Below are 24,852 nucleotides of genomic sequence, written 5' to 3'. Positions count from 1 at the left end.
CCAAATGTGGAAATCACTGAATGTTTGTCATAGGAATGAACATGTAGTGTGATCTTTTTGAGTGATCTCACAAGGATTTCATCTTCATTTTTAAATGACTTCTGAAATGAATAAGAAACATGTAAAAAAGATTATGAAACTATGTATTGTTTAAAAGAAGATGTATTTTTCTACATATTTGTATTTTTCTACATATTCTACATACTTCAGGGCCTTCTATTTTGAAATTTTGTGCATAAGAATCAAGATAGTCTCTCTAGTGGAAAACTTTTAATATATGTATAGAAAAAAGTGTTACACTGACATTCAGTGACTTGTGCAGGAAATTGTTTTGTTGAGTAGAAAACCATCCTTCCACTTCAACCTTACTTACTTTCAGTGTGACTGCGTGCAAGAGACCAAGGCCCTGTGACTTTAACTATGATTTCAAGTAACATTGGGCATGTGGTGCTGAAAATTAGATCTTTTGCAGGTCACTTGATCCCCCAAAGACTCACAACTTCCTTGTAGCATTTGTTACATTTCTGTGTTCTTCCCGTCTGGCTCAATGATCCATCAGCACATGAGATTTAATGTATTTTTACAGTCTATATTTGTTGAGAGTTGTTTGCTGCTGTTGTACACCGTGTATTTCTGACCCCTTGGCTTTCCCAGCCTTGTGCTGTAGTGGCTCTGGGATCAAGCCCTGTTTGAGGAAAAACACCACACAGATAATCCAAGCTGCCTTCCATCATGTCAAGATAACAGTCACCTGGGAGGAGACATTCTTTAGGGTTAATTAACCCTAATTGGGACTCTCCCCACCTCTTTTCAACCTCATCTCTCAGTGGAAGATATGTTTATAAGGTAAAAAATATCATCTATATCATGATCTATGTCAATAATGACCATGAAAAATTAAAGTTAATTAACTTTTAACGGTGACATTTACGTTTGTGAGTAAGTAACTCACAGATTTTCAGCCTATATACACACAGTTTATATATTTCTGTAAGTAAAAAATGGTCTCTGCACTTATACTGTTCTATTTAGAAATCTGACAAGAGTTATCAGTTCTAACCCTCACCAGATTAACTTCAATAGATTAATTCCTCTGTTGAGGAAAACAACTCATATCTTGAAATTAAATTAAACTGTCCTTGTTAAACATAGCAAGGACAGAACTGAAAGCTGGCAGAAAGAACTAGATGGATATTACCAGTGATAGCTGGTACAAATGTAAAATACAAAACTTGCATGACTCTTCCACTTATGTTACTGATGGAAATTTTAAATAGCACTTATTAAACTTATCTTAAAAGAGGACAAGTATTTTTTTTCTTATTCATCCTCTCATGGTGATGCCCTGTTGAGGAGCCTGTAATGCACTTTTTACTTTTCCTGTGATTTGTACCTGACTGGGCAGCAGCCCTTTATTCTGTTATGGATAATCTTTACTCAGAATTCCCAGATAATCAGCTCTCACTGCCTAGCTGATTGCATTGATCTTGCAATCAATCTTGTAGTTGTTCTGCTGCAGCTATAATAGGGGAGTGAAGCATCCCTGGATTTTGGATCTGTGTGTATTCTTGGACACATTTCTATGCATGCTTATTCTCTCCTTCATCCACCACATGTGTGTACAAAATAATCTTTTATGTTTGATTAGATCAGGCAGATACATTTTTTGTAGTGTTCCCTATCTGTTAATTGCCTTTGGATGAGTGTTCTTCCTGTAAGTGTTTTTGCCAAAAGCCTTGTGAAGCACTGGACTTCAGCTTTGCTGCTCACATCCAGAATGTTCTCCCAGGGCTCTGCATTGACAGGCAGTCTGCCTTCAGCTCTGAGCAAAGGGCAGCATATATTTGCTTTTCCCCAGAAGCAGAGCAAAGATCAAATTATAGCCACTTTTCAGTTTATTTGGTTGCTCCCTAGAGGAGCCCAGCTGAGCTCCAGTTTCTGAACAAATTCTGCCTTCTCCCTGCCCCTCCAAACAGGAGGCAGAGGCTCAGAGTCATTTACCTCTCATGAAGATTTCTGCTCCTTTATTGCCCTATTATCTATAGATAGATTCACAAGTGGCCCTCAGTTTTCATACTCACTGAATTACTTTTCAGACCTTAAAAATCCTGAGACACAGGAGGAATTGAGAGGATGGTTTCAGGATCTGTGGGAGTCACTGCAATTCTGCAGCTCAGCTTCCTCCATCATCCCTGAAACAAATTCATTGCCCACCCTCAGGAGATAAAGCACCCTTCTGGCACCCAGACCTTGCAGCTCCCATGGGACACAACTGGTTCTGTGATCTGTGCTTGAGAAGGATTTTTGCTTTAATATCCATTTAATGAACAACATCAACTCAAATGAATCCTCCCCTTCATCTTGTTGCACACATTTAATTGTGGCTGGTGTCTTCCATTTGCTTAATTTGCTCTTAATTTGCCCAAATCTTTTGCAGTTTGCTGACATGGAAATAGTAGAACTCGTCCTCTTTGTAAAGCAAGGCTGCTTTGTGTTACATGCAAATTCCTATTTGTTTAATTATTTATTTATTTAGTTTTTATTTCATTTTTAGCATTGTGTCTGTGCTGCCTGTCATATGTCTAATCTCCTTATTTTTCAAATTTGTTATTTAAAGAAAAGGAAACTGAAAAAACAACTTCTGTTACTTTACAGGCTTTAAAACACATTTTTATTTGGAAACAGTTCATAAAAAGCATACTCACATGCTATTCTTTAATACAATTTCTTTTCCTCTACTCTTGATGTGAACAGGTTTCTCTTACTAAGATCTCTGTATATGGTAGCTCAGCTGTTGTTAGAAAATAAAACATTGAATCGTTTCCTTTGGGGAAAAAAATAGATGCTCAGTGTTCTGTGGACTTCAAAAAACCTGTATGAAATATAGACCAGACTTTTCTGGCCAAGCTATAAAAATCCTTACACTAAGTCCTTTCTTAGCTGAGCATCTTCTAAGCTGATATCTTAAACTAGAACCATGGCATTTACATCCATTGAGTAGCACAGATGGGTTTAAATCCATCAGGCTCTGAAGACCTGTCTGTGCTCAACTTCTGTTTCTAAGGTGTAAAAGCACATCCACCTCCATGGGCTTTTCTTTGGCCACCTCCAGTGTATTGGCAAAAGTCACATGTAGGATAAAACTGCCACCAATAGATTGCAAAAAAACCCCCATTATTCAGTCTTTTTTCCTCCCAGTTATTTAAGATTTAACAAGTTCTATCAGGTAGAACTAATTATTTAAGATCTGACAAGTACTGTAAGCAACAAAGCTGTCTGAATAAAATTATGAGGCATGTGCATGTTCGTGTTCCCTGCTGATGGGACCTGAGTCATCACAGGCTGAGGTGTACTAATTAATCCCAGCCAAAGGTTTGTCCTCTCAATTAGCAGCCCCTTAGATAAGCTGTCTGGTTGATCTACAGCTGCCTGATGGGAAATCCCCAGGTTGTGCAAGTTTTATGATTTTGACTCGCTAGGCCAGTTGCAAAGTTATTTCAAGGAGCAGAGCTGATCTGTTTTGCAGTGTAAGAGCTGCTCTAGGGCAAATCCCATCAGGTAACTGCAGCAGAAGGCTGGAGTCAGCATCCAAAGGATGAGGAGAAATGCCATCAGCTTGGCACACTGCAAATTCCATCTCTGAACCACACAAAATCCCTCTCATAATGTTGGCATTTCTGGAAACCTGGTGAAGGATGTTTGTATTCTCATGACTGTCAGAGAAAGTGTTTCTTAAGCTGTTTTAAAATCCATTTTAAATTCCAGCTATGAAATATATGCATCACACACAGTATGAACCAGGCCTGAAGAGCCTCAGTAACCCTTTAGTTATTTAACCATAATAACCCTGTTGTTTCCTAACATAAAATGCCACACATCTTCTCTGGCCAAGGGTGATCACAACATGCCAACAGGGGAGTCAGAAGGGCACACAATTTATGTGGAAGAGTGTAGGCCCAGCTGAGGGTACTGAACTGGAGTAGGGTTTAGATGTGTCAGTCTGCCTGTCTATTTTGTTCTCCTCTCCAGTTTTCTCCTGTTTCTCCTGGGCATCATTATTACCCTTCATTTCTGTCAGTGGCTTCACGGAAGAGTGCACTTAGCCTTGGGATATGACACACACAGAAGCAGTCTAGCTCCCTGTTTACCCAGGCTGAGACAAGAGGCCAGAGCCTGTGCCTGCTGAAACTCACCCTGTAGAAACTGAAGCCATAAACTAAAGTGAAATTGAAGAGGTGAAATGAAGAATGCTTCTCTGAAATCTCAGTTGTGACTCTCTCCCTCCTCAGCACTCATGAATGGAGTCTGAGCTTAACATTTCTTTACTCCAAGCCCCGGCTGCCACCAAGAGACCAAGGCACAAGAGCACTGGGATTAACCTGTATCCTTTAATACTTTAATACTATCCTATTAGCACAGTGCTTAAACATGCTGGGGAATTTAAGGATGATTCAAATTGCACACTTCAAGACTTTTGGCACTTGGGAAGAAAATAGAGTTTTTTGACTGATGGAGCACAATTCTTGTCCCAGCTGTACCTTTGGGACTTGCACACTCTGGTAATGTAATGGAGGGGGCTGCAGAGCCTCCAAGGGATTTTTAATTTTAAAATGGATGGCAGATATCCATTCACTAATAAATCATCTGCAGCAGTTCTGCAGGAAAGAAAAAAGGCTCAAGGCATCTAATTTTGGTCTTGTGTATTTTCTCCCACCCTCTGGGTTCATAGAGTCAACAGTTGTTTAAAGAAGGGGTGGTCAGATGACCAGCCACATTAATAGCTGAGACGTGTTATTTATACAAATTTCATTTTAATTCAGTTCCTAGTGAGTGATGTATAAGTCAATACATTTTAGGTTTTTTTCTGAGGATCTTGCTCTTGCACTTTTCTTTCATGGCACTGCTTTCTTTTGGCCAAGAAAACTCATATAGATTTATTGCCTTTCTCTTCTCTGTGCAAGCTTGCCTAATAAGACCACTGCAGTGGCTGTAGCCTGTGAAATTAGTCCATGAACTCTTTGTATCCTTGTCTGTCTGTCTCAATACCCCACAGATCATCCTGATAAGAAGAACTGTGACCATATCTGTCTTTTTTATTATAGACTCTTGTTGGTGTAGGTGGCAGACTGATGAAATACAGTGGAGGGTTTCCTCTTCACATTCAAATTTCTGTGCATTTCTTTCTTTCTCTTTTCATTCAGTGGGGTATCCACTAAAATGCCTAAAATCAGCAGTTACAATATACACAGGCAGAGCATAACTATGCTTTGCCTATGGCTTTTTGGATGGCACTGCCAGAATAATTTCAATGTCTCATGGCAATAACACTCATTTGCATAAAAGCCAATTTTATATCTACAGTCTGGTTGTGGCCAAAGAAATAAAAGAGAATTAATGGGTTTAGATTCAATGGAGTGATAAATACTGTCAGTAAAGTGATTTATTGTCTATCTACTATGATTTCAATTAATCTACAGGTGTTTTATATACTTGGAACTTGTTCTTAGCACAGATACTGGGTGTAAGTTCACGTCCTCACCCTGCTGTATATCAATCTCTCAGTTCCTATATGGCAAATAAAATGAAGTGATACCTCTGCACTAATGACTGGGGCACCAGGGCTTTACTAAATTTAGATGTCTGGACTCTATATATGCATATGTTTATGCCTTATTTATTTCAACCCCCCCCCCCCCACAAGTGTCCTTCTGTCTGCATGTGAGTGCTGAGAGATCTCTGTGTGATTTGCATGTATGCTTTATGCCAGACAAGAGAACTAACATATGATCATGGGCAAGGAGAATCAATCCATTTTAAATTTATGTTGCCTGTTATTTTTTTGAGTGAAAGAGTGAGTTCTGTGGGGATTTTTAACCCCGACTGATGTATTTTGGACAGTTATTCTCAGGTTTTAAGGTGGTACATTATGCCTGTACAGGGAACTTGATTCTCTGATGACTGTTTGCATCACTTGTTGGCACCTCTATTAACCAGACTCCTACTGAGTTAGGGGACATCCAGAATAACTTGTGTCAGACTGATGGAGTGAGGATGGATGCTTTGTGCTGCAGGTGCTGGCCTGGTGTTCAAAAATGTGGAGCTCAGTTCCTGGCATTGTCACACAGTCTGTGATGGTAGGTGAGAGTTCTAGGGCCACTTTTTTTTCCAGCGCCTAAAGCACCAAGTGAATGTCTACTGACACTTTCGAAAGCAGCAGGGAATTGGCTTCCAGGGGCTTTTCAGCATTCCCAGGGAGCTGGGAATAGTCCTCCACCATGGAGGTCTGCATGCCTAAAGTCACCCAGGCAATGGGGTCACAATGTTCATAACAAAAGGCATCCAACAGTTTTCCTGTGCAGTCCCTGAGTTTCCCTCATAAGGCAAGAGCCATTAAAAATATTTTGTTGCTCTAAGCTGATGTGACAGGTGATGACTATTTTCCTACATTTGACACTCTCAGACTGCTAACAAAAACAACAACAATAAAACAGAAATAATAACCTTTGATTTTATGCTAAATAATCACAATAGATACAATGTTATTGTTTCTTTATTACCCTTAAGAGTTTGCAAGTAACTAGCTGGAGACAAGAGGAAAGTTGCTCCCTGCACAGGGCAGGCAGATCTCCTGTGCTCCCGTTCCTGGCTGATCTTGCAGTGACTGGGGATTCACCTCACTGGGGCTGTCAGAGCCGTGTTTAGGTAGCGAGTTCCACATCTGAGGGTGCTGTCAGCTACACTGAAGTGGTTGCTGAAATGAGATGCCTGAGAACCCACTCAGCCAAGACGTGCCATCTGCTTCCTGGTGACTGGCAGCAGAGAAATCTCCTCCGATCCTGCCAGCGAAATTCTCCCTTTCAAACCACGTTCTGCAGTGCCAGAATCACTCCCTGCCATGTCATTAAAGCTGGGAAGGACTCAGACTCTCTGTTTCTCTAGCAATTTTACGATTTCAAATCTTGTTCTTTTAGTCCAGAAAAAATTGAGCAGCCCAAGTGTCTTTCTCATTTTCCATATCTAAGTTTCTGCAAATTTTCTTTTATTGTCCAAGGAAACAGTGTGATTTTGAAAATCAGTTTGAATTAAAAACAAAAGTTTCACATTGATGGCAGCACAGTGCTTATTCTTTCTTCTAAATGATGCGGGAAAAGGTTTTTCTTTAGTGTCTTCTTATGCAAAATATTTAAATGCAAATATTTTCTCAGTTCTGACTGGTGTTAGTTTGTACTATTCTGCTTCAATGGTGGTGCAAACTGTGTGAATTGTTCATATAGTGAATGTCATTTGGTCAAAAATAATAAGTAATATTGTACTAGTTTCTATGAATTTTTAACAGAAAATATATGGCATAGAATAGCCTTCTGCTTGCAAAAATCACTTAACTTCTGTCAGTCTCCAGCACCCCAAGAGAGGGACTGACTGCCCAGCTGGAACTCAGCTCTTATCAGATTTCTGAAAACCAGAATATGTCAGCAGTCCTAAACTGGGAGCTTGGGAGTGAAATCACAGAAACACCTTATTTCCTGAACCAACGGTTGTTTAACAAATTTATGACATGAATACCAAATGGGGCATTTTTCAGCCACAGCTGAAGAAAATCAAAGTGCAATCAGATGCCAAAGAGATGGAGTCAGTCCCTCCATGTCCCTCCTGCTCTCCATACCTTTTTGAACACTCCCACCTTTTCCCTTGCACTAGGACTGGAGTTTGCTTCTGCTGGTGAGCCAATTTCAGTCTCCAAAGCAACAGAAATAAAATTGTGATATGTTTTGGGGTTTTGTTTGTTTGTTTGTTTTGGGGGATGTAGGACTTTGAGTTTCTTTGTAAGCTGGGTGTAAATTGCTATACTTATTTAACAGGGTGAGAGGTTGATTGCTAATGCTGCCTGCCTGTTTCTGTTCCTTCACCTCCTCCTCAGCTGTGCTAGCACAGGTATTTTTGCATCCATGCCTTGAACTACCTCAAGGGATTGGAACAGGTTTAAAATAACCTAGCAAAAATGGCTTTCATTATTCTGGATCACTTCTTCCCACAGTGTCACAAACAATTTTACCAGGATGCCTAAAGGGAGATGTTGGAGGGAGCTGGGTGGTCAAGAGAGGGAGAGGAGAAGGGCACAGGCTGCCAAAACAAATGGATGTCAAATCTGCCCTTAGCACAGTCTTGAATACCCACACAGGGCAGTAAAGAGCTGATATGACACAAATTCACATCCCAGCTTGGTGTGCAATTCCCTCTCAGTGTAGATGCAGCCTTAACTGCTGTGATGATAATAAAAAGATTCACTGATGGAGCCGCTGTGAAGCACTTGAAAGGATTTGCTGTTCTTCAGTGCATCTGGAGCAAGTAGCACAAAGGAATCTAAGCTAATGTGTTGTTATGAGCTCTGTTCTTTGGGATTTATTTATTCTCCCCTTTAAGACAAAACTTGCAGCTGCAAGGAGCTGAAGTGTGGACTTAAAAATAGGAGACTAAGTGTATTACACAAAATAACCTCTGAGTAGAATTACATCTGGCTGTGCCTTTGCAGTGTATTCTGTGTCTAAAAAAATATAGATATTTAAGAAATATATATATTTGGAAACCTACAGTATTTTCAGCCTGAAGTTTCTGTATATGTCTTATCATGAAGCATGACAGGGAATCCTACACAAGTTCTGATGAGTTTTATGGATATGTAAAAGCACATATGGAAAATGACTGGAAGTAGTCTTGGTTTAGAGCTCCTAGGAACAAACATGTGTCACTGGGAGTCTCTAAGCACGGGCAGCACCTCTTAGGTTGCTACTGAAATTCCCTGTATATCATTTAAGAGAGTTGTTTCACTTAAATCTGAAATGGCTTTGATCTCTCAGGAAGTAGATGCAGGTAAGGCACTTTATTCAGTGCCATCAGCAAGATATGGGGAAGCTGACAAACTCATGCTTGAGGTTTCTTTCTCACCCTTTGCTAAGTGAGTTTACAACTTTTGCATACTTAAAAAAATATTTTTATTAATTTTGATACTTGTGCTCCCCAAGACTGCTCATGGTCTATTGCTAATGGGATGAAATAGTTTTCTCACTGTGTGGTCACCCTGATCTTTGTTCTGCTTGTATATTTTCACAAGCATCTGTCTCTCCAACACAAACTGCTGGGAGCTGAAATTCAGTTGTGTCAGCTGCATCATCTGCAAATCTCTCCTAATGAAATTTGGCAAAAGTGGTCAAAGTTGCTTCAGAATGAATGAAACTGCCACATGTTTTTGACAGCTGCAATGACAGTCCAGCACATCTCTCATAGCTCAGGATGGCATGCATCATTAGATTTATAGAATGGGAAAGAGAAGCCTCTGCTAGAAGCTACTGTCCTTTAGGCTTTCACTTTATTTTTTCCAGTTTCCTTGAAATTCAAATAAATTAGAGGCCTTGGAAGATCAACCACGAGCAGATGTAGTTTGTCAGCTATTAAAAAAAAAGGCAGAAAAAAAATCCAAAATACTACTGGTGGTATATTGCTCTTTTTTTGGGAAAAAAAATCTGTTGTATTTTATTAATTACATTTAATTAATTAAATTTAATTTCCCCAGACCTGGGGACAGAAGGACAGAAGCCTCTTGAGGACTTTCCATTTTTGGCACATTTTCATAGTTTTTTACAGACTTTTCAGCGGCTGTCCACACTGAAGTGAAATGTTTGTCTAGTTCAATATCCCAGGTTATATTTTATGGGTGAATTTCCTCTAATGAAACAGGTCAGTTGGATAGCCAGACATCCCTCAGCATCCAGTTCAGTCCAGAGTTGGAGTTGGAAGACAAGGAGAGAGAATAGCACAACTGCAAAGCTTTAATAAGACTGCAGAGCCCACAGGTCTGTCATCATGGCTATCAGGGAGAATAAGCTAAAGAAAAAATATGCTCTCACATGGGAATTTTCTTCTCAAGGCAGTAGGGACAGTGTGCATTCATTAAAATACTCATATGTGACTCAGTTTAGAAGTTCTCCTTAGCAGTATCACTCTGCATATCTGTTATCACTTAGATTCCCTTAGCATTTTTAAGAAATATTTACAAACCTTAATCTCTCCTATTTTTTTTGAGACCTCAGGTCCATTAAAAAGGAAATGTGGTAAAAAACTCTTTACTTGTGCTGTGCAAATTATCGTTCAAGGAACATACAAAAACCAGCTAAATGTATTTTTTGTGGCCTTGGTAAAAGGATGCTTGGAGAAACAAATATAATAATAATAACTATTATTTAACAAATAATATTAAATATATTAATATTTAATAATAAATCCCTCTCATGATGAGGTGATGAGGGCAGACTCCTGAGGTGGAGTAAAGAGCCTGTATCCATTTGTGTCAAAGGAATTGGGCTGATTGACCTCACCACAAGTGGGAAGGATGTATATCAAATATATCCTAAAACAAAAAAGGAAACAAAAATCAGCCTCTGAATAGTTCCCTCCTGGTTAGAAATGTGCACTGGGGAAAGTAGGTATAAATAATGAATCCTTATCTCCAAGAATGATGTTTTCCACTTCATTTTTCTGTAAAGTGTGATATTTCAATTAATTTCATTAAGACTTTAATTCCCCATCCACCATGCCCTTTCCACTTGAAGAAAGTTCGTAAATATTTCCTTGTTATTTCTCTCTTTCTTAAGTTGCTTCTTGTGAAGAGCTTGGAAGAATTTGTTTATTCAGTGTGAATCCTTTCTCTCATCTGTCCTGCTCCTTTGGCCAGGACTGTGAGTTGTGGTTTTACCCCAGCTGGAAACAGCACACAGCCTCTCACTGCCCACACTGCTGGGATTGGAGGAGTGGAAAAATGTAAAACTCAACAGTTGAGATAAAAACAGAGTAACAATTAAAGTTAGATATACTCCAACTACTACTACTACTACTAATAATAATAGTGATAATGATATGAATATTTCTTTGGCCACTTTGGGTCTCCTGTCCTGGCCATGCTCCATTCCAGCATCCTGTGTAACTTCTCACTAACAGAGCATGTCAGGGAAACTGAAAAGTATTCAACTTTGGGGGAAAAAAACCTAGAAACAACTAAAATATCAGTGTGTTATCAACAATTTTCTCATCCTGAATCCAAAACACAGCATTGTATGAGTTAGTAGGAAGAATGTTAGCTCCCAGCTGAAACTAGGACAATGTGAAACAGCAGCACAGAGCTTTTGCTATTCTGTTACCTCCTTATTTCCATTTAATTTTTAGTTCCTTTGTTATGTTCAGTATTTCACCCTTGAGCCGTCTGTTCAAACTGCGTCCTCAGCACGCTGGCCATTTCCCTTCACCATCTCCCATGAAACCATTACATATAAATTTGCATTCTGACCTTAATTTTATATGGCTGGGTTTTTTTAAATCCTGACACTTATTATAGAATAATTCTCTTAACCTCTCAATTTATGTTTAGCATGTTTTTTTCCTTTGAGATGTAGTAGCTCTTTCCTGTGTGCTGTCCCTTTGCTATTTGGCTGAGAGAAGAACCCTACTCCAAAGGGTTTTTTTTTTTTTTAATCCTGTAAAATTCTGCTTAGTTTGACTCACAAACCAGTTAAAAATATTAATTTCCTTTATTATCTCTTTCTCAGAAACTTACAAAAAGTCCAGTTAATTGTGAATGCTCTAAACCACCCTCAAAAGGTTGGGCCAAAGCTGGGACCAGAGACAAGCTGTCGGCTGCTCCTGGTTTTTCCCACTCAATATTTGACTCTGGCTTGAAGATCAGGCTCCAGCCTGGAAAAAACCAAGCAGCTCAGCACTATTCCATCCAAAGGCAGCTGGGAGCAGCAGGCAGCAGGCTGGCTGGGAAGCAGCACTTCTCCACAGATACCCTGCTCCAGTCAAAACCAGGTCTGGATTACAAATCCTCCTGTTCTGTTCCAGAAGCGATGAGAGCTAAATGGTTTGCAGATAATAATAATAAAAAAATAATTAAAACAATAACAATAACAATCACCCAGGATAATAATATCACCCAGCTGATCTTGGCACTGCTCATGGTCACCCCGGTGGGATGAAGGAGTATCTCTGCACAAAGCATTTCTAACTCCATCCTGGTTATTAACATTAATAAATCTTGTAGATAAAGGGAGGTGCCTTCCTCACAGAATCAAACCATCCAACACCATCCTTCTAGAATATTTTTCAGCAAATTTATTATTTCTTTTCTCAAAGTACAAGTGGTGGCCTGATCCAAACCTCATTGCAGCCTGAGGAAAGATCCAGTCTCACTGGATCTTCTTGAAGAGTTTGGCAGCTTGAGTGCAGAAAAGCTCTTTCTGGTTTTATTTTAGGACTTCTTAAAAATATTCTCTTTTCTATTGGATTTTGCCTGCTTTTCAGTCCAAGCATCCCATCTGTACATGTATTAGCATCCAGGTCATCTCTTTTTTCCCTCCAGCTGCACTGGAGACAGTGGGCAAAACTTTCTAGTTACTAATTGGAAGTAAGTTTTTGCCCCTGATTTTACTTTATTCTTGACATCACCACAGATTTTTTTTGCATCACCTTTTTACTAGGCATTAGCATCTTGATGCTTAAAACAGTCCATGTTCTCACTAAAGGGGCATGCAGGTAAAGGAAATAAGTATCTGCCTTGATCTGGAAAATAAGAAATACTGATTGGTGTAAAAATTCAAAGGGCTTAAATTTATTATAAAACCCAAGACACTTGTTAGGAGGATTTTTTTTTTGATTGCTTTTTTTCCTGTTCCCAAGTGATTTTGATAATATTGTGGGACTTTTTCATAACCTTGCTCCTCCTCCTAAATGAAAACTGAAGCCAGATACAGGGCAAGTATCTCTAAAGACAGCAGCTGCATGGAAAACTTCACACAGTTTCAGAGCTGCAAGCTTATCTGCTCAAGGATATTGCTAAGGAACCAGATGGAGAATAGTTTTCCACAGTTAACCATCTGGGCCCTGCAGTGATACACTCTGCCCTGAGCATTACTATGGGAATTGACTTCATGGGGGGAAAAAAGCAGAGAAAAAGAGACAGGCAGAGAAAGAAGATCATAATATTTTATACTGCAAAAATTTGCAGCCAGAGAATCACCATTTTGTCACACATTGCAATTTCCTCATCTCCGCTTGTGTTTATAACCTGTGGGATAAAAGGAAGAGAAAGTGAGACACTAATGGTTACTATAGCATGAAAGCCAGCTGTGAAGGAATTCAGAAATGGCCTTTTGTTTTTAATGGAACTTTGACTGAGCTATTAGATGTCAAAGTGAAAGGCAGCACTTTCTGATAGAGCTTCAATTTGTTTACATTGATCTATAATTTTAGCTCTGCTGAATTAATTTTTGGAGTTCTGTACTTCAGAGCTTCCAGCCAGTGCTGTGGTTCACATGCAGTGGTTTGTAGTGACCAGAAGAAGGTTAGAAATACGGAATATTCCAGGGGATTTGTGGAAAACACCAAATGTCTGGTAACTCGATGGAGTCAAAGAAATAGAATGAGTGGATTTTCTGAGCAGTCCTGCTGTATGGTTTCAACATGAAATCTATAGGTAAAAAGTCTTTAGGTGTTAAATATAAAATTGTCCTGGAACCAGAAGACAAAACAAAGAGCATTTTTCTCAGGTGCTCATGAGAGTCTACCATTTTCCTTGATGGTTGCAGTCTTTAGCAGAAGTTTTCCATGCTGTCCAGGCATTGCATTCTGGCTTTTTTGCTGCTATGTTGATTCTCCAGCATCGAATATTATATCATCTTATGCTGTGTGCTTTTCTCTGCCAGGGCAGTTGTAGGATCTTTTTCCTCTAGCTATTCACCTGCCTCTGCGAGGCTTGTAGGAACCTATTGGAGATTTTTTTCTTTCTGTCACATTTCAGTGAAGCTTGACAATGGGTTTGTCTTCCTTAGTAAAATTGGCTAAAATGGAAAGCTTAAATTCTTTTTTCTAAAAAGAAAAGAAGGTAAAAAATCCCAGAAAATCTGATTAATCTCATAGCTCTACTGAGTTTTGAAGTACCAAGTTAATGCAGGTTAGCTCTAGTGGACTATTTAATGGTACGAACCAGGATAATGAATTACTGAAAGTCACTGAGCAAATATCATGAACCTCCATTGAATATTAGGACTTTATATAGGGTTTCAGACTCTAGTTTGCTTTTTATGTGCATGACAGGCCGAGAGAAACATTAAAGAGTTATAAAAACCCAAAACCTGGCTATTCAGCACATTTCTAAGCCGAAAATAAAGAAGGTTAAAATTTCTATGACCTTTACCTGGATAGAACTGAATTTTTTCATGATATATGTATGCAGCAGTTTTTCTGTAAAGGGAGACAAAATTCCCTGTAATGCTTTAAATCACTGTTTATCTTCTATTTTAACAAAGCCCCAGACTACTTCAGCCTGGTGGCACATGTCCTCATGTGTGCTTATTGCATCTGGATATTCACAAGGAACTAACAGATAGAACTGATTAGCAGGTAATCATCAGGTTATAAAAAGAATTTTTGTGTCTTCCTAAAATAAAATCTATGTGGGGAAACTGTGATGATTGGGTTTCATTTCTGTGTGTCACTGGTGCGGAACAGATTGTGTGCTTTGATGTTGAGATTGGCCTCAGGTGTTAATGACATGAAATAGTGTATGTGGATGATATCACACATATAGGTGCATATCTCACTCTGAAATTACTTTTGTGTGAGAATTTAGATAAAAACTAATAATGGACACCCCCCCCCCCAACCAATCCATTAATCCTTTTCTTCATCACTGTTGAACTGCAGAACTGGAAAATGTGACCTGTATGAAAAGCTTGGCTGTAACCTGTAGCTTGGAGAAGATGAGGAGGTCAGGTAGGTAAACAGATCATCATTTGCAAAATATTTGTTCTTCTTTATTAGTAATATATTTTATTTTTCTCTTATTTATGGATTCACTGGAAGTTTATCCAGTTAAGGCCTGTGGGACTACCCTCTTTCCAGACAACTGGTAGCAGAGCCTTCAACTGAACTTGTGTTGTTCCTTCCTTGGCTGTTGGTCTGTCAGTGATCAAACAGTGAGTTCTGCTTCTTAATGTGCAAAAATATAAATAATTTATACCTTAGAGCACAGAATATAATGGAAAATTATTCAACCAAAAGAAGGAAAGTTGTGTTGCAAAAAGAGAGAGAAATCTGCCCTAAACAAGGAGAAACTCCTGTTCTTGCTTTCTTACATGCCAGCCTTGATTTCAAAAGGATGTGTCAGGGCAAACAGCTGCTTTGAGGCAGCTCAAAGGGAACACTGAAAAGTTGCCTTTGTGTCTGAAAGGAATTAATTTCAGTAGTGTTGCCCTAGAGTTGGGGTTCTCTAAAGGCCTGTTTCTTCCCCTTAAATTTGACTCTGCAGTATTCTGCCCACATTGAGCGTAAGCTAAAGTTCATAAAATGCATAACAGAGTTGCAAATGACATTTTCAGGAATTAATGTTTTTAAACACTGTTTGTTTTGTGTACTCCAGCTGCTCTTGGCCATCAGTCAGAATCTTCCAAAGGGATCTGTTCTGCAGGAGCTGATCTGCAAATTTCCACCAGGGACACATGAACCTTGGCCAGATGTTTTTTAGTCCTGCCAAAGTCCTTGGCCTTTGAGAGCAAAGCTGGATGACAGCCTTTCCCCGAAAAGAGAAAATGACATGTAAATTAAAGTGACAGTAAAAAATCCAAATAAAACAGTGTTATCTGTAAGTATTTTTTAAAAGAAGACCAAGCAAGGTGTCAAAGACTTTCTGTGGAATCGTTCCCCATGTTTCTTTTGTCTGCCTGTTCCTGAAAACTGATTTTCCTTGTGCAAGGAAAATCTCTCTCTGTGGGAGAGGCATTCCATGGTTTGAAGCCCTAAGTGATACTCATAGATGGCCTCTTAAGAGGTGGCAATAGATTTTTGGTTTCTCTGGATGACCCTGCTGTATACTGAGCAAGAAGTCTTCCTTCTCATATCACAGGAAGGGACAGAAGAAGTTGTTAGGAAGGTCCTAAAGGGCCAAACCCTGCAGTACAGACATGAAGACATTGAAATCAGAAGGCAATATAAACAGCCCTTATTCTTTCTTTTTTTCTTTTATTTTATATTTTAATCCAGTTCTTGGGCTGCAGTCAGGCACCAACTCCTTCAGTTAAAAATTAGAGTAACCTTTTTGGCACAGAGGAGAGGAACTTCCTCAAGAAGCACATTATTTAAGTTGCTCTAAGTTGCCTTTTTTCCATTCATGGACCTTCAGAGCAGCTGCTGAGTGTGTGCCATTGCTGTGGTGTGAGGGCTGCCTTGGAGCAGTGTGAAAAGTGCCACCCTGCGAGGGCAAGGGCCCTATGACAGCAGCTCCCGTTGCTCAGAGGGTCCCTTTTGGCTAATAGGAAGTGGCATGAAATACTCAATCATCATTAAGTGGTCAAAGATTTTAATCTGCTCATAAAATTGCATCTACATTAATTGAGTTGCTTGGTGTGAGTGTCTCTAATTGTCTCATCAAAGTGTTCCTGTGGCTCTGAAAAATGAGAGAAGCAACATGTTTTATTAAAAGACAGAATTTATAGTAATTTGACTCCAGAAGCCCAAAGCTTGCACAGACTCATGTTGTGTTACAGGGACTTTGGTTTATTCTTCCTGATGTTCATTTAAATGTCCTCTGAACATTTGAAAAACACGCCACTTTTAGTTGTCCAGGCTCAGTTTTACAAGCAATGTAGGAAGCCAGGGGAATCATTGCCACACAGTGTTGTGTGTGCAAAAAAAAAAAAAAAAAAAAAGCCTATGTATGTCTTAAAAAGTGTTAAGATTGGTGGGAGGGTGGGTTGGAGTATTTCTTGACTGACTGTTAAGCAAATTACCTTGGGCTTGGCCCTGAGTAACTAACCTCTGGATCTGAGAGAGTCTGAGGGAGACACAGTTGTGTGGTGGCACAGCTGCCACCCTCTTCCCTGAGCTGCCACTCTAGCTGCTGTCTGGGACATGAGACTGAGCTAAAAGCATTTTTCTCATAGGGTGAGCACTGCTGCTAGAGCATGTTGCCAGGAAAGCACCTAACAGTCTATTTATGCTGTGCAGAATTCACTAATGAAAGGTTTTAACTGTTTTAGTTCCCCTTAATGATGTTAAGAAAAACACAGCCCTGTGTTTTCTATTATCTTTTTTTTTCCTCAATCCTACATATTGTCCTATTTTCTGTTCTTTGACTGTTATGTTTTTCCTCTTCACAATCACCTGCTTTAACAAGCTTGCCTGGTAAGATTCCTCAAACAGGAATGATCATATAAAAAGTGTAGTGTGAACACTTCCCTTTTATTCTTGGACAAATTGCTCACTGCAAGGGAGAGTGTATCCAGAATTGCTGTACATAAAACAATGACACTTTTATTGTGCAGTGATGAGAACAGTTCACCTTGCTGATGACCTCAGGGAGGCAGGCTGTTTCACACATGCCATTTAAGCTAACTGAGATTTCAAAGATCCCTTTTGAACATAATTCACCCAAAGCCCTCTTTTAGCACATTGACTCTTTGTTCTTCTCCTCCATCGTGGGGTTTAACATGCTGATGAAGGCCTGCAGAGAGCACAGCAATGCCAATGGATCGGGCTTGGAGAGAGGCAGACTTCGAAGGAATGTGAAATGAGTAAAGAGAAACCTGGCTGAAATCCAGCAATACAGAAAGGAAGTGGGAAAGGACTAAAATAGTCAACAGCAAGGCCACAATTAAATTTCAAAATACCAAACCCAAACAAATGGGAAGCTCAGAGCCAGATTGCAGAATAGGTGCTCTGTCCATGCGATCCTATTGATCCCAGGGTGGGCTCCTGTGTGGCATTGCTCAGCCACAGACACCAATGAAATCTGTGTGGTGGCTCAGCAGGACCTTGTCCTGCAGAGGCTGGTGCAGTGGGTGCCAGCAGCACAAACAGAGCTCTACCCTGGCTCTTGCAGGGCCTGGGAAAGAGGATTCCCCCAAGCCAGTCCTCAGCAGCCCTGGTGGGAACAAGCTCCAGGACACAAGTGACTGCAGTTCCTCAGGAGTGGGGCAAACCTGGCTAAACCTGGACAAAACAGAAACATGGAACTTGTGAGACCTTCTGTTGCTCCCAGTCACGACAAACCTGCCAGTTTGTCTAAACTCTGTTCTTCAATTCATTCCTTACAGTGTAGCTTTGGCCTGGAATTTTCCTAGCTTTGTTTTAAAAGTCCCAGTGGAGGGAAAAAATGGGTGTTAAGACATTGGTCTGTGACCTAGTTTCTCAATTTTGATTTTCCCCCTTCTGTCCAAGAGAGAGAGATAAACAGGAATCAAATTCACTCACAATGCCAAAGAAATGTACATGAATATTTTCTTCATTTAAATGGACAAGAAGTCTTGTTGAAGTGCAAGGATAAAATGGATAAAAATTGAGTTTTCCTTTCATTTTTTACAGCGGAGACCCTTTACAGGCCTCCATTCTTTTTTTTCAGGATCTTTTAGAAAGAAAGAATTTCTAGGCTGTGTTCTCTCCCCACCACTGGAAAATTCCTAATATCCTTAGAAATTCTGTTCTCACATGTCCAACTTATCAATTAAGGGAAAAGGGAAAGCAAGAAAGATATGTTGTTTATTTATAGTGTCTTTTTATATTGTTGAGACCCTGCTTATAGAGTCTGTTCTGTTACATCTGAAGCATTTGTTCTCAAAGGTACTGGTGTATGCAAATTTCATTGGAAAAACAGGAAACACAAGCACTGAAGGCAACAGGTGGTTTTTAAGAACCAGTAAAAGGAGATGAGAACAAGAAAATTACTGAAATGGAAATCTAAAAAGTAAGGAATTTTCAATTCCATATAGAATCAGTAAACATAAGAGAAAAAAATATATTCCTTACAAATTTGCAAATTTTAGAACAGATAACTGCTCTGAAAAATTTATTAGCTGATGAAAAAATGGATTAATCTTTGAAAAGCATCAGGGGAAGGACAGGAGAGTAAGTGTGGGACAGTACTGGAGAGAAGTGTGGACAGAGGAGCTCCTACAGGGTTAGGTACAGCGACAGGCACACACACACTGGATTCAGGAAACAAGGAAAGAAATCAGTGAACCTTTTAAGTGACATTTAGAAAAGTTCACCATTTCAGCAGCAATTCCTGAGAACTGCAAAGGAGAAAATAAATCTATTTCTAGAGAATAGACATTGGTTTCTGCTTTAGATTTATTGCTTTCGAGCAATGAAAGAATTTAGCTTGGAAAACTAATCTAGCCATGACCCTTCATGTAATTAGTCAGACTGAGTGACTGCAGAATTGGGCAACACCTTTCCCATTTCCTGGTAAGGATCTGTCTTCAATACTCACGGATCAATTAATCCACTGAGCCCCACTGAAGCCAAGAGGAGCAAACACAGGGCTGTGACCTGTTTGTCTTCTCTCTGATGGCAAGTTGGTCAGTGTGACCTAGAGGCACAGTCAGAAGCCAAGAAGCCAAGGGCTGCTCTGCAGAGAACTCGTCTTGCCAGCTTTGCAGAGGAGATGAAGGAGTCAGGGCAAGCCTTGCCTGTGTGTTTCAGGCAGGGGGTGATGCCCTGCCAGTGCTGCCCTGGAGCCAGAGAGGCTGGGAGACATTCAAGGTGCTGCCAGGTCATGCTCTGGAGATGTTCAAGGAAGAGGCACAAGTTAAGCCTCAGCATATTTTATGAGAAATCCCCAAACTGGTGGAGTTTTCAAAGACGTGGATGTACACAGGCCAGAAATCGTGGAAGTGCTGCAGCTGGTCTCTAGCCTTGGCTGCTGGGGCACTCAAAAACTGCGTATTCATTGAGGTGTTTCCTCTAGTCCCAAAATCATAAATGTGTTCCTAGATAGCTAATCCAGCACAGAGCCTTCTGCTACCACAGTTTCTTTATAAATATTAATAATTTGCCACCAAGTGGAATTGCTGTGAAGCTAAATAAGCTACTGTGCTGTGCTCACACATTAATCTTACTGGAGACTCGGGGGGAAAGGGGAAGCAAAATACTTCAGTGAGAGATTAGTCTAGGTTATCCTCAATGGAAGATTAATCCAGAAATAGTCTCTGCATTTTCTACTCATTTACACAGAAAAAAAATTTATTAAATGGCTCCTAAAACAGCAAGAACTGGGAAGTTTTCCTGTGGCCGTTGCACCATATTTTATTTCTTTTCTGTTCTACTATTTTTCTGCTTTACATGATAACTTCACTGAAAAAGGTTGAGTGTTAAAGACTTGGCTTTTGGTTTTTTTTTTTTTTTTTTTTTTTTTTTTTTTTTTTTTTTTTTTTGGTGGGGGGATTGTTTGTTTCGTTGGCTGAATCATTACTTTGACCTGTTTAGAAAAATGTTAGGGAAGGATTTTTTTCAGAAGTTTATGCATTTTGCTGCTTTTTAATAGAGCTACAAAATTCTGCAGAATGTGACAGATTTTTCTTTTCAATGTGGAAATCAATTTTAGACCTGTAGAAAATTTGACTTAATGACCAATGAAGAAGCTTAAGGAAATTTCAATAGAAACCCCAGACTTTTCTTCCCATGATAAAATTCCTTTGGAGACTAATTTATGTAAACATGTAAATGTGACTTGTGCAAAACTTCAGTCTCAAGACAGTTCCTGGATTTAGTATCTTTTTGTTTCCTTAATGGCAGCTATCAGACAGATATTCTGCTTTAGATGAGCAGTCCACATTACATTATATATTATCAATAGCAAATACCTAAAAAAGAGAGCTGTTAAATGCATTCTAGGTTAAAACAGGCATGCATAAACAAGGAAATTTGAAAAAAGCAGAGAAATTTCACTGCCTGGAGTGCTTACTGCTCAGAATTGTTTATTGAGTAACAGCAGTTTGATGATTTCCATTTTGTATTTATTTCAGGTTATAATTGGTGGGGAAAATTTTCCATTAAATATCTCCCGAAATCATTATATAACAAATTATATATTATATTATATTATATTATATTATATTATATTATATTATATTATATTATATTATATTATATTATATTATATTATATTATTATTATATTATATTATATAATAAATCACCATTGATGGAGTCATGGTGGAGCTTGTCAACAAAATGACTCAAGTGAAAGCTTATGCAGAGATTTAGAGACGGATATTTAAGGGAGTTTAAAAAAAAGTTTTGATATAAATGCTACAATACCTTATGCTAATTTTTGGGCACATATTGACATCCTTTTGCCCATGATCTATCTCTTCTCTCAATGTGTTCTTTATTTCTTCACTTTCAGAAAGTTATTTAGATGCTCCATGGTAGGAACTGTTTGAGCATGTTCTGAAATGTGTGTTTTCCCATGAAACTTGTGTTTTGCACAAAAGTAAACAAGTGTAGAGAGTATAAGAAGCCTCCCTCATGCAGTCGGTAACAAAAATAAAAAATTTATATTCTGTGTTTTTCAGAACAGAATCCATGTTAAAATTCATCAGCATGAGTAGATTTTTGTCTCCTTCAATATTAAACTGAGTAAAGTGTGACAGCCCCAGCCCAATGATTAACAAAACACAGCTGTAAACATCAATTAACAGGGAATGAGCATCATATCAGTCCTTTGCCTTTTAAATAACTGGGCTGTATTCTGACTCCTAATGGCAGATGCCAATATGAATTTTTATTCAGGTTCTCAAACAAATAAAAAATGTATTAAAAATGCTAGTGTGTTCAATAAATGGTACAGTGTCATTAAAATAATCTGGAGGTGTGTATAGTTTAAACATTACCATTAACATGAAACTTTTGTCAAGGTATGTGCTTCCCATGAATGAGCACTTCTCAAACAGTGAGTTTTAGTTTTGAACTCTTTGTTCCCTTTTGTATGGTTTTATTGTGAATGTTATTGCAGCATTTTAAAGAAGTGAGTTGAATAGAAATTTGAATAACTTGGGATGTAGCTTGGAAACCATAATGTGATATTACGTGAAAATTTCTGATATTTCAATAAGACAGGTAAACTTTATGGGTAGAAAACTCCATGGCACTTCATCCCTGTTCTGGAAAGGACAGTTTGAAACAGGGAGGGCACATGACCAGTGTGTTGTAACCTTCAGACCCATCTTGTGGAATAGCATTTGCCAGGTCCCAGAGACTGAAAATGAAATTCTAGTTCAATGTAACTCTTTTGTCTTCCTACTTATAACAAGATTTGCGATCCCAAGGGGTTGTTTCAGCTTGTCAGGTTAAGCCTCTTTAATCTCCTTGTGATCAAACTTCATCCTCCAGAGCAGATAGTTAAGACTGAGTTTATCACAGATATAATTTTTTTTCCTAAAGGTCAAAAACTTCATACCCCAGTTTAAGTAGTAAAAAATAAAGTCTGAGCAACTTGCACTTGTCCTTACTGCACTTCCTGAGGCTCTCACGGGTGAACTTCCTTGAAGCAGTTGCAGCCTACCTGTTTGCCTTTAATGACAGAATATTTTAATTTTTCCTTCTGAAATGATGTCTTAGGGGACTTTTGGTAAGCACATGAAGTTTCCAGCTGTGATGGAGGAGCTGTCAGGCTGACAGGTCACTTCCCTTTGGTAATTGGTACCAGCCAGGTCTTATTGTTTTTATCCATCCCTGTACAGTCCTGCCTGGTGAAGGATTTCTCTACAGAGTAATTTTTATCTGTGATATTTGAATTTTCTTGAATAGAAAGCAGTATTTGGCAAAGAAATGGATTTTGTGGTTGGGGCATTACTTCTGCTGGTGAAACAGCAATCTCTCTGCCCAGCATCTCCTGGCACAGGGCTTGACAATATGTGTTGTTAACAGCTAGAAGTGATCACCTGGCAGACAGCAGCAACCTTAACTGATAAATATCACCCTTTTTTTTTTAATTTTTTGTGATCTCAGAGTACTTGTGAATCACTTTTTTCTAATATACTTGACATTCAGCGTGTTTGTTGATTTATAGCACACACTGCCAAGAAGAATCAATTCTAATCCACACTGTTTATTATGATGTGTAGTTTGTACTACAAGACACATAGTCCATTCTCTAAATCAGTAAATACACAGCTGATAAATATGCATTTTTGATAAATATGCATTTTTGATTAATTTCCACATGTCACACCAACATGTCTTTCTGCATATTGCTACACGAGCTAAACTCCACAGCTCAAGGTTTATTCGGATTAAGCAAAAAGCAAGATTTGGACTTCAACAAATGTTTTAAATTATATTGAAATAACTGCTGTGAAATTTCCCCCTCAACCTGAAAAGTCTTTGAAAAGTCTTTGAGGCATTCAATGACAGAATATACCCGTTTTACATGGTTACAGTGATACTGTTTTACTTTTTATTTTTTCAATGCTACACATGGAACAATTTGGAAAAATATTATTTGCTCAGTTAGGGAAAGGAAGACATTAGGATGCTCAGAAACAATTGTAAGACATGAATTGAAGGCTTTTATTAAACTACACAGAAGTGTAATCATATGCTTATAGTGAAAATCACATCATCAATCACATTTCACATAGGGAAATTCTTGCACAGTATAATCAGAGGGGGTTTGCAATGAATGATGGAGAAGTCAGGATTTCACAAGACAAAATAAAAAATTGCCAGATTTGTAATTTACCTCTCATTCTTATACTTCACTATACATATATATATTTTTTTTTCAGAATCCAGATAAGGGTAAGCTACAATTTATGTATTGAAGGTAGATTTTGAGATGCACATGGCATTTAGTAAACAAAGTTCCATGTGTATAACATTATGAGGCTGTCATGACACCTTTCATATTCTTGATTTAGCATATTAAAATCAATATTAAAATGTAATAAATAGTTTTCTCCAACCAAGCACACATTAACTCTGAATACAAAGCAAAGAGGAAAACATATTGGAAACACATCAAGAATTAGAAACAGTAAGTAAATCAAATAATTTTTAATTAATTTTTTTTACATAAAATAGAGAATATGGGCATTTTATAAGCTGAACAGGGTTCCAAAATGTACCATGTGCCCCTATGCACATGCATCCTCTTTATTATCATGCCAATAAACGAGCTCCTCAAATCAAGCCCCCTGTGTGCACTAATTCCATTACTCTGCTGGAATGTGCTTCATTGTTCTCTTGCAAAAAATCTACAGGGTTTTATTTTTGTTTGGTTTATTGTTTTTGTTTTTTTTTAATTAAGCTGAATGTAAGCTCCCCCACATTTTCAAAGAGAAGGTGCCAGTGATATTCTGCTTTGCACAATGTCAGCGGTGTATTGCTAACATGTTTCAATTCAAGTATGTTCCAGTTTGAACACAATTCCTCATGCTTCATAATTTTATTTACTGCAGGGTAGAAAAGTGCACAAGGAAGTTGGAGGTTTGACACCCACTTTTGTCACTTAGCTGACAAGGTGAGTTAACTACACCTCTATACACATTTGATGTCAATTGTGGTAACTATTCCTTGCTGAGCAGCAGGTGCTGCATTCAGCAGGTCAGGACAGGATCCACCCAAGTTGGCAGCCAAGCTCAGACCTGCACTGCACTCTTGAACTTCCTGATGTGGGAAATAGTAAAGGTAATAAGATTTTTAGAAAGCTGGGAAAAGCAGGTCTTAGAAACAGAAAGAACTGAGAACTTAAAACCAGCTACAGCTGCAAAGTCTGAAGGTAGAAAAAGTTACAATAGTATAGCAAGCAATGGCATTAAAAAAATAGCTTGAGTTTTAGGCTTGGCCAAGATAGACCTTAAGAGTGCAGAAAAATATACTTAGAAATATTTTAGGTTAGAAGATTTTAAACTGAATAATGGTATATTGTTAATAGAAAGAAGACAAGCAAGCATTGTGTGAAGCAGCCGACACTGTGCTTTTAGTGATTGGCTAGAACAGCTGTTTGTAAGCTTTAACAATGTGCTATTGG

The 24,852-nt window shown here is 38.7% G+C and overlaps 1 long non-coding RNA gene across 1 annotated transcript; it reads left to right on the top strand.

The window, feature by feature from the left end:
- Positions 1 to 14,329: 14,329 nt before the first annotated feature.
- LOC137477591 (uncharacterized) lies at positions 14,330 to 18,825 on the top strand. The gene is made up of 3 exons (XR_011001073.1): positions 14,330 to 14,445; positions 14,749 to 14,817; positions 18,658 to 18,825. It is a non-coding gene; the product is annotated as an uncharacterized lncRNA (long non-coding RNA).
- The last annotated feature ends 6,027 nt before the right edge of the window (positions 18,826 to 24,852 follow it).

The sequence above is a fragment of the Anomalospiza imberbis genome, chromosome 7 (genome assembly GCF_031753505.1).
Source record: "Anomalospiza imberbis isolate Cuckoo-Finch-1a 21T00152 chromosome 7, ASM3175350v1, whole genome shotgun sequence".
Lineage (NCBI taxonomy): Eukaryota > Metazoa > Chordata > Aves > Passeriformes > Viduidae > Anomalospiza > Anomalospiza imberbis.
Note: the sequence above shows the minus strand (reverse complement) of the source record. Positions and strands in the feature narration are given on the sequence as shown.